Here is a 10,217-nt window from a genome sequence, read left to right as displayed (position 1 = left end):
ATAGGTACATGCTCTATATGGATTTTAATAAAAATATCACATTGGTTTCATTTGCATTTAATAGACAAAAAGATGTAAAACAAAAATCTAGTGTTTAAATAATAAAATGTATTACTATCTAGAATATTTGTCTCAAGTAAAAACAAATTAAGAACATACAGAGTTTGAGAACATTCTGTTTTTCTATTTATTGCATGTATCCTTTTTGTTAACTAACCTCTTGCTCACTAGATTGATCTCCAGTTTTTGGATACTTTCTCTCATTGCTCCTTCCCCACCCCAGATATATAATGATTTGTTAAAATGTACCCATCTAGATTTTGTTCTGCAAATACATCTGTTGTTTTATTTAAGTTCTATATTTAAAGGGATCTTAGTTTTCTTTCCCAAGTTATATATTTTGATTCATTTATTTAACTGACTTCATTGCCAAGTGGTTTTTCAGTAGGGACCCATGAGTGGTATTTCTCTGAGTTATTACATCTTTAGAATGTCTGTCTGTTGATTTACACCCAGAATGACCATTTGACTAAGCATCATACTCATGGATCAAATTGTCTTCTCAAAACTTGGAGGTATTGTTCAATTTTCTTTGGCATTGAGAATTGTTGTGCCTAAGTATGAAGCCAATTCTATTTTTCACTTCTTGTAGATCTTTTTTCTTTCTGTCTATATCCCTAAATAATTTTCTTCATTCCCAAATTGGAATAACAACCAGGATATAGCTCTGTATTAATTGGTTTTTTAAACATTTATTTAAAAAAATACATTTTTTCTTTTATGTTTGAACACAAGTTATTCTTTAAATATTCATATTTGGCATGTTTCATTCCTTCTCTATTTTTGGGAAATACCACTCTGTTATACCCCTAAATTTATTTTCTGTTCAAAGTGCCGGGTTTTCTATTTTTTATCATAGTGTCTCTGTCTCTCTTCACACTCACATACACACATATGTTCATATATGCAAGTGTTTATATATACATAAATTACATATATATGTATGTGTCTGTCAACGACCTTCTGTATTTTAATATTTGTGTTTTTCTTCTATATTCATTGTGATTACCTTAATCCTTTTACCTATGTCTGTAATTTGACTTTTATCTCTATCTATTCTAGACTTTGTCATCTCCAATTATTAATTAGTTTTGTAATCACATTATTTCATTCTAAGTTTTTAATCTAAATTAGTTGTTGCATATTCTTTAGATTTTATTTAATTCATATTTTAAAGACTTCTTAGCATGAAGATTATATATGCTTATTTTTCTGTTATTTGCATTATATTTTCCAATTTACTTTTTCTTTTTATATACCCTATAATATAATTACATAGCTGCAATGTCCTTTTTTTCAATTCCTTTTTTGCTTAATAGGCAGAGATGCCAATTGCTTTATTTTCCTTAAAAAATATATGTGAATTCTCTTTGACATCTACCACCACTTGCTTGGGACCTAGGAAGAGTACTAAAGTACTTGTGTGCATGTTGGAGGGCAGGTACTGCTTTGAAGCCACTTTCTGTAGTGTAGGGCAACAGAAGGGAAGTGTATTGAGGTATTCTTTGCCTCATCAGCCATGCCTCTCCCATACACACATGCCTGCTGCTGCACTCCACTAAACTGTGATTACTAGGATGTTGTTTGCTTACTTTTGCTAACATGTTTTGAATTGTGGCATATGGTTGTATCCCTTTTCATTGCTTGGTTTCTGTTGTGGTGAATTTTTACTATTTAAATTAAGATAATTATATAAAGACTAAAGAGGGATTCAATAATCTAGCTTCTTTCTAGTGTCTTAATGTGGAAGACCATTTTTCAAGGTTTCTCTATCTTTAATAGTTTGTTGTAAGTTTTCTGTTTTATTATTTCTTTACTAATTGACCTTGTTTTGTGATTTATTTCCATTATTTCACAATATATTATCTTTCCTTCTTCTAAGGAAGATTTTAATTCCATAGCTATATTTCTTATTTTTGAAGCTTTCTTACTCATGCATTTTATATTTTATTATATAATTTTTGTCTTTTACCTCACAGTAGATGTGTGATAACATTCTATACTTGTTTATATATTATGCCATTGTTTTTCTAAATAGGTTTTATTTTCTTTAGGATAAAAGAATTATGTTTCCAAGTATTTAGATACTAGTATTTATCTCTAATTGTACAACATTATATTCCCAGAATGAGGTATATTCATTTCTGTTTCTTAAACTTTGAGATTCAAATTACAACATAATATTTGATACATTCAAAAAGTGTTCTGGATCGAAAACAACTGAAATCACAGATAACCCTTATAAACAGTGAAAAAGGAATCATGACAAAAAATGTCAGTTAGAGAGATCATATAGGACTTAATACTGATGAATTAAAAATATAGATTATATGGTTAAGTAGCTAGAAAAATACAATTTGCCAAACTGACACAAAAATAGAAAGTATGAATGGTTCTTTATATACTTACATATTCTATATGTAAAATGTTATGTACATATACATGTATGATGTACATATATGTGTAAATATACATATATTTTGTGTATATATATACATACACACAGATATATGTATAATCAGCCCTTCATATCTGTGGATATTGCATCCATGGATTCAATCAAATGAAGATTGAAAATCTTCATTTAAAATTCAATTTAAAATTCAAATTAAAATATTAAAAATGAAAAAGAATGACTGTGTCTGTACTCAACATGTACAGACTGTTTGTCATGGTTTTCTAAACAACATAGCAAAACAATTATTTACCTAGTATTTACATTGTATCAGGTACTATAAGTAATCTAGAGATAATTTAAAGTACAGGAGAGGATGTACATAAGTTACATGCAAATATTACATCATTTTTTATAAGGGACTTGAGTATCCATAGATTTTGGTATTCTGTGGTGGGTTCTGGAACCAATCCCACATGGATATGAAGCTATGACTGTATATATGCACATTAAATACATCGAAATCTGTTATTAAAAATCTTCCCCAAAGTGAAAAAAGTAGGTCCAGATGGCTGTCAGATGAATTATACAGAATTTTTAAGGAAGACATAATGTCAAGCTTACCCAAACTTCAGACTCCAGAGAAAAACTAGAGAATGCTTCCCACCAAATTTGTATGAGCTTGCACAACCTCTATACCAAACCAGACTGTAAAATTTGCAAACAATATTCTAGCAAAGCAAATTTATACACACACACACACACACACACACAGAGAATACCTCATGAAAAAGTTACATTTTTTCCAGAAATACAAGATTAGTTTAACATTTGAAAAACCAATTCAATTTGCCACATTAATAGAATAAAGAAGAATAAAATGATCATCTCAATAGATGCCTAAAAAGCGTTTGATAAATTTTTTTTTGCGTGGCTAATTTTTTTTATTTTTATTTTTTGTAGAGATGGGGTCCCTTTGAATTCTTAATTATTATTATTTATTATACTTTAAGTTCTGGTATACATGTGCAGAACGTGCAGGTTTGTTACATAGGTATATATGTGTCACGGTGGTTTGCTGCACCCATGAACGCGTCATCTACAATAGGTATTTCTCCTAATGCTATCCCTCCCCTAGCCCCTGACCCTTTGACAGGCCCTGGTGTGTGATGTTCTCCTCCCTGTGCCCATATGTTCTCATTGTTCAACTCCAACTTATTAGTGAGAACATGCGATGTTTCGTTTTCTTTTCCTGTGTTAGTTTGCTGAGAATGAAGGTTTCCAGCTTCATCCATGTCCCTGCAACAACTTACAAGGGATCGCATTTGATAAATCTTAACATACATTAAAAATAAAAATTATTTGCAAACTAGAAATAGGAAGATATTTTTTCCATCTTATAAATGGTATCTCCATAAACTTAATGTAAATGCACTATTTAATGGTGAAATGCTTAATCTTTTCTTTGAGGTTGGGAATAAAATGAGGACTTCTGCTCTTTTTAACTTTTCAGCATTTCATGAAGTTTCACATCCAGAGTTTTTCAGCCTTAGCCTTATTTTGGGGAGGAAAATTATTTATTGGGGGGCTGTCATGTATGTTGTAGGATGTTTAGCAGTATCTCTGGCCTCTGGATGCCAATATCACTCTGCTGTCTCTCAGTTGTCCCAATAAGAATGTTTCTAGACCTTGACAATATCCCCTGGAAGAAAGGGCAATATCACTAGTTAAGAACCACTGTTCTACCTAGTGTAATTAAACAAGAAGAAAACGTATATATGAATTGGAAAATAAGTATTAAAACATTAATTATCTCCTGATGGTATTTGTATATGTAGAAAATCCAACAAATCTATACATAAAAGAATGAATAAATTGGTTACAGGAGGTTGTTTAATGCATATATATTCAACATATACAAATTTGCTACACTCTACTATAACAAAGAACAATAAAATAATGTTTTAAATGTTATTTTTAATGCCATGAACAAAAAATTTCAAATAAATACATGGTGTGTTTATCCTCTGAAGAGAATACTAAAATATTATTGAGAGAAATTTTAAGAACCAAAACAAATGGGAAGATATGTTCATGGGATAGAAGACTCAATATTGAAAGTATTTCAATTCTCTTTAATGATTCAATGAAGTTCCAGTAGAAATACCAAACATCAAGAGATTATCAAGCTATGATAATTAAGATATAATTGGTACAAGGAAAGGGATTTATCAATGAAAGAAACAGAATCGACAACCCAGAAGTAGACCCACACATATTCGGACACTTATGGGTAAGGTTGTATTACACATCAGTGTAACAGACTTTTTAATAAATGGTACAAGATCTATTGGATATTCATAGTGGAGATAAAATGGAACTTGGCCTATCTTTTACATTATATACAAATATAATTTCTGGTGTATTGTAGATCTAAATCTAAAAGCAAAACAATAAAATTTCTAGAAGAAAGTGCAGCACAATATTTTCATGACCTTGGGACAGGCATAGATTCCTAAAACAGAATACAAAACTCTAATCTTAAAGGAAATTATTAAGTTGAACTATATTAAAACTAGAAACATATTTTAAGAAAAATTAAGAGTAAAACAGCACACTGCAGAACAAGACATTTGCAATGTGTACATGTGATGGTGGGCTTGTATATAGATTATATAAATAACTCCAAAAAGCAATAAAAAATATAGATACCCCATAGGAAAATGAATACAAAGCATAAACAGGTACTTGATAAAATAAGCACAGGAAAAAAAGCCACTTGGGTGCCTGTCAAATGTTTTCAGATAAAGAGCTGGAAGTGAATTGATGTGTGCAGCTCTTGTTCTTCTCCCAGAATGCATTGCTTCACCATGCATGCTCTGTTTGCTTCACTTGACTGCCTCCTACTTTCAGAGACCTGCAGATAATGAATGTAGGTGGCCTTACATACAGATCTACACTTGTCCCAGACTCTGACATTAGGTTTCCCATCCATCTCTTCATAATATAAAAGTTAACAGAGCATAGACAGTATGGTTTTATCTTTTTTTCTGAGTTCTCTTAGTTTTTTTTTATTGTTTGAGTTTTTTTTTTTTTTTTGGTGGGCATTATTTTGTTTTTCATGGAGAGTTAGGAGATGCTGTGTTATACTCTCCTATAGAGGTATCATTTAAAACAGTCCAAGTCTACTTTAAAAGGAAATTCATTTATAATCTTAGGAAAATGAAGAGAAGCCTCAGAGCATAAGAATGATGGAGGGTGGGGAGAAGAGTGGGGAAGGAGAGAAAGAGATCAGTTGGCAGGAAGAGGTATTATTACAAGCTGCTTCCCCTCTCCCCCACTTTTGGCAATCAGAGTGAGCAACAATGAAAAGTAGAGCACACCTGTTTCAATAATAACACAAATTGGAAATGGTGAAGCCATATTTCAAGAATTTGAGCCGTAAAAATCTTTAGATAGGAAGAAGAAAACAAATGACTGGGAAATGAGAGGTGATTAATGACCAAGAAATAATTTAAAATAATAACTAAAAATAAGAGAAGTGAGGAATGGATAGACTTTTGTCTTGTTTCTTCTTTTTCTTTCTTTTTGTTTTTACACACTTGCTCTAAACAAGGATAGACACATTTCATATCAATTGACTATAATGTACTAATGAAATTATTTTAATTTTTACAATAATATTATGAAATGGGTATTAGTATCTCCCTTCTATAGGTGAAAAATGTGAGAAACATACAGTATAAATAATTTGCCTTAGGTCACAGAGGCACCTTTGTTTCCTGTCTTTAATGTTCTGGAGCAACAGATTATGTGCTCCTCCATAGTTGGTGTAGCCCTTTCTACTTGGTAACATTACTTTAATTTTGGAAATATTGTTTGTTACATGTATAATAAAGATGTAAAGCACATATATTATTTAAATGTAAAGGCAATGTGTGTTAGATGGGGTTGTAGATATATCCATGCTTTTATGACTCATGTACCTGAAGTAAATATATATAATTGCCAGGTCCTTTTTGATTATTCTAGAACCACTAATCAGCTATTGCCAGTCTTCCCAGATGAAGACATACTTCTGAGAAACTGAAGAGTATCTCTTGCCCTGTCTTGGAAACTTCAAGTCTGTTTTTGAAAGGAAACATCAGATGAATAAGAAGAGATGTTAGAAGAAATATCCTTTGATAAGTAAAAATAGATGCATTTCACCAAGGTATTTGTGATATCATCAAGTGTTTTTTATTCTACTCCTCCTTCTCTTCTTCCATTTTACCTAAGTTAAATTTCAGCTGGCCTAAAAAGTAGATGTTTGAAGACTTTTATTAATAGCACAGAAAATAATAATGTTGGTTTATTTTAGAGCTGAAAAGGGGTAGAAAGATTATTAATGTAGATATGAACTTTATAAGGGCAATAGGTACTGAATTGTAGTTAATATAAAATTGCTCTGAGTAATAATGTAAAATACATTAACACGAGTTTGAAAGCCCTACTTAATTATTAAACTTAACATAGAAGGAATTGATGATATTACCTTAAGAATTTTTGGCTAGAAAATGATATTTGGCATGCATCAAGAATTCCTTGGCTTGCCAAGAAGTACAATGTTAACACCATATAATGAATTATAATGATCTGATTATGTACTACATACCCATATTTTTCCTTGAAACTCCCTAGACCTTCCATAAAATTAAGGCATTAGGAATAAGTTTAACATCTTTGGGAGAGTGATGATCAAGCTCTTTATATACTTCAATGATTCACTTCCATTCATATAGAACAAAATCTGGGGCTTCTAGCTAAGGTAGCCTGTTTGTAATTGGCCAAGTAATATTTAACACTCAGCACCTCTAAGTGTCAGATGATAGAGAAGACACAGTCTTATCATTAGGTTAATGTACCCAGGAAGCAGTGAACACATCCGTAAGGATGTGAATCATGGACGCAGGTTTTAAACTTATTTGCTCTCTTCTGTGCTAAATAACCCAGCCTCTATTTTAGTCCTAAAGTGAGGAGAGGGATGGAGCTCTATCAGGCCAAGTGAAAAACTTTTGTTCTTGAACTCTCTACAGAAAGGTATTTCTCTCTCTATTTTTTTAATCAACTCTTTCTTTCCACCTGATCACACTGTGGAAAATAATACACAGATAATACACAGTATGACTCGGAGGTGTCTGGCTTTTCTTTAACCCTAGTTTAGAAATTTTTTTCCAAAGTCTAATGGTCAAACAGGGAAGCCAAATGTTAGGTAGAGTGTGCTCTCCTAAACAAGTGGTTGTGGTTCTCTATCTCATCCTATTTTCCCTTTATTTAATGAAGAGTGCAGATGGAAAGGACTAAGAGGAAAAAAAATCAATGCATTTTCCATGCTAGCAGCTGGTGTACATATCACTCTGGACTCATGTCCAAGGGTGAGTAAGGTTTTATTATTATTTTTTAATCAGCTCACAAAGGGAGGAAACAGTAGGGGGTTAGTAACAGTGATCCGTAGGAGAACCTGGGCACAGGTGAAGTTCGTTATAGCCCTTGCTGATGTTGTGTTTTGGTAACAGAGCACAGGTAGCTACAAACAAGAGAAATTTATGCTCAGTTCTCCCAGCAGGACCTACCCCCAGATAGGCTGTCTGGTCAGCACTCCATTCCAAGAGAAAAAAAAAATTACAGAAAGGAAGAGGTAAGACTCCATTTGCTTTTCTAATGTGTTCTTTTCTCTAAGTTTCTTATGAGTAAACCTTTAGAATGAAAGCCCAGTGGAGAAACCAACTTTACCTCATAATGTGGCTAATTTAAGAGAAGCTCAAAGTCTTGATCACTGTCATCTATTTCTGTCTCTCTGATTTAGCAGACAGATGAAGTGCACTTATAGCTGACAGATGTGGAAATCCATATATAGCCAGACAAATCTCTAGTGGCTACTGATGCAAAATAACATGAGCTGTTTCCGCAAAGGTCAGTTGAAATTTGCATTTGGATTTTTCTTCCTGGGGTGCTTTTAATGATAGGATCAGGTCTTCAGGCTCTTGTAGTAAAATATGCCCTCCAAATTTGTCAATTATGTTAAGGTAAATTCTGTGTTGAAGAAATGTTAAGAAAAAAATGTACTCAGAATATTTACCACACACATAGAGAGTAGCTGTAAGATAACTGAATGAGAATTGTGACATTAATCTACCCTTGCAATTACCCTGTTAATTGGAAACTCGATTATCAAAATTAGAGTTCATTAAAGGTAAAATGTTTCTTCTGTAAATTTCACATCCTGTACAAGATAATAGAAAATATGATGCTCAGTGGGGAGACTATTTTATCCACTTGATTCTTTTTATGGCTTACATTTCTGAATACTAAATTGTGATTATCTGTCTCATTCATTCTTTTTAAAGAACTCATCATCACCATTGTTTTTATTTATATAAAGTGAGATTGCTTTCATAAACTATCTAATCCCAACTCTCTGCACTGTGCAGTGTTTGAGTACACTTAATTTACTTCACATTTTTCACTTTTTATTGCTTAAGGAAATAAAGCAGAATTTCAAGATTATTAAAAGCCAATTTAGATCTATATACCATTCCATTATTGACCCAATTTAATAATATTTTAATTAGTCATTTTACTAGCTTGACTCTAGAGTTATAGAAGTGTTGATTGTATAAAAATAAAGGAGTATAATCAATATTGTAACTTAGCTTGAATCAATTTGTTTTGCTTATAGGGGGTTCTCATTGTGAAACATCCTGAGATTTTTGTGCAATAAAGAATATTATGTTTTTTTTCCTTCTGTTTCCATTAATAGGGCTATTTGTTTGAATGCCATAATTCAAAAACAACAAGAAAAAAGGATAAGCTACTTCAATAAAATTAGCTCCTTATTCAGTGCCAGATGTGATGACTAAAGACAGAGTATCCCAGTTTATTAAGTTTGTTGATAACCTTTTCATATAATATAGTGCAGGTTGCCTTTATATCCTCATAGCGACCATCTTGATATATAGCACATTACTGGCATTCAGTGAATATTTTATGAATGGATTAGTGAACAGTTAAAACAAATACTGTACTTTCAGGAAATAATTATAAAGCTCCTTTGAAAAGCTATCTAGGTAGTTATTAATATGTATGTATAGGTGTCTGTAAACATATTTATATTTTTGCTGCAAAGTGTGAAATTTACAGAAGAAACATTTTACCTTTAATGATATCATTTGTTCAGGTGTATAAGTATCTTTTATAACAAAATATACATTTAGAGTCAGAATCAGAATCTAATTAAAATGGAAAACCTAAATCTATCTTTCTGCTTCTGAAAAGCACTATACTGTAGTCTTCATTGTCCTCAAAAATTTCTGGGAAGAGGAATTCTTTCTTGGTGCCAAAAAAGCATATTTCAGTTAGAGTTGAAATGTCATTCTAATTTTTTAATCTGAATCCCATCTGCTCCTCTCTTAACCTACTTCTCCTTGTCTTGTCAGTGTAATCAGAATAGTCCTCATTCATAATTACTCATGACTGTGATGACTTTAGATAATTCTGCAGTGTCCTCAGACAGACAATATCAAACTCTGAACAACTGTCATCGTTAACAAAGACTCCCTTCTTATTTTTTAAAAAATGCTTTGGGGAAAACTGATTTTTTAAAGTAATATTTGCAAAATATGGATATAACAATTAAAGGTAAGAATTTTAATGTGTAAAACATGAATATGTTTGCCATTAATTGAGTTGCAACAGTGATCACATTTATTTTCTAGAAAAAATC

This window comes from Pongo pygmaeus, chromosome 5, assembly GCF_028885625.2.
Source record: "Pongo pygmaeus isolate AG05252 chromosome 5, NHGRI_mPonPyg2-v2.0_pri, whole genome shotgun sequence".
Taxonomy (NCBI): Eukaryota; Metazoa; Chordata; class Mammalia; order Primates; family Hominidae; genus Pongo; species Pongo pygmaeus.
This window is presented reverse-complemented; position numbering follows the sequence as displayed.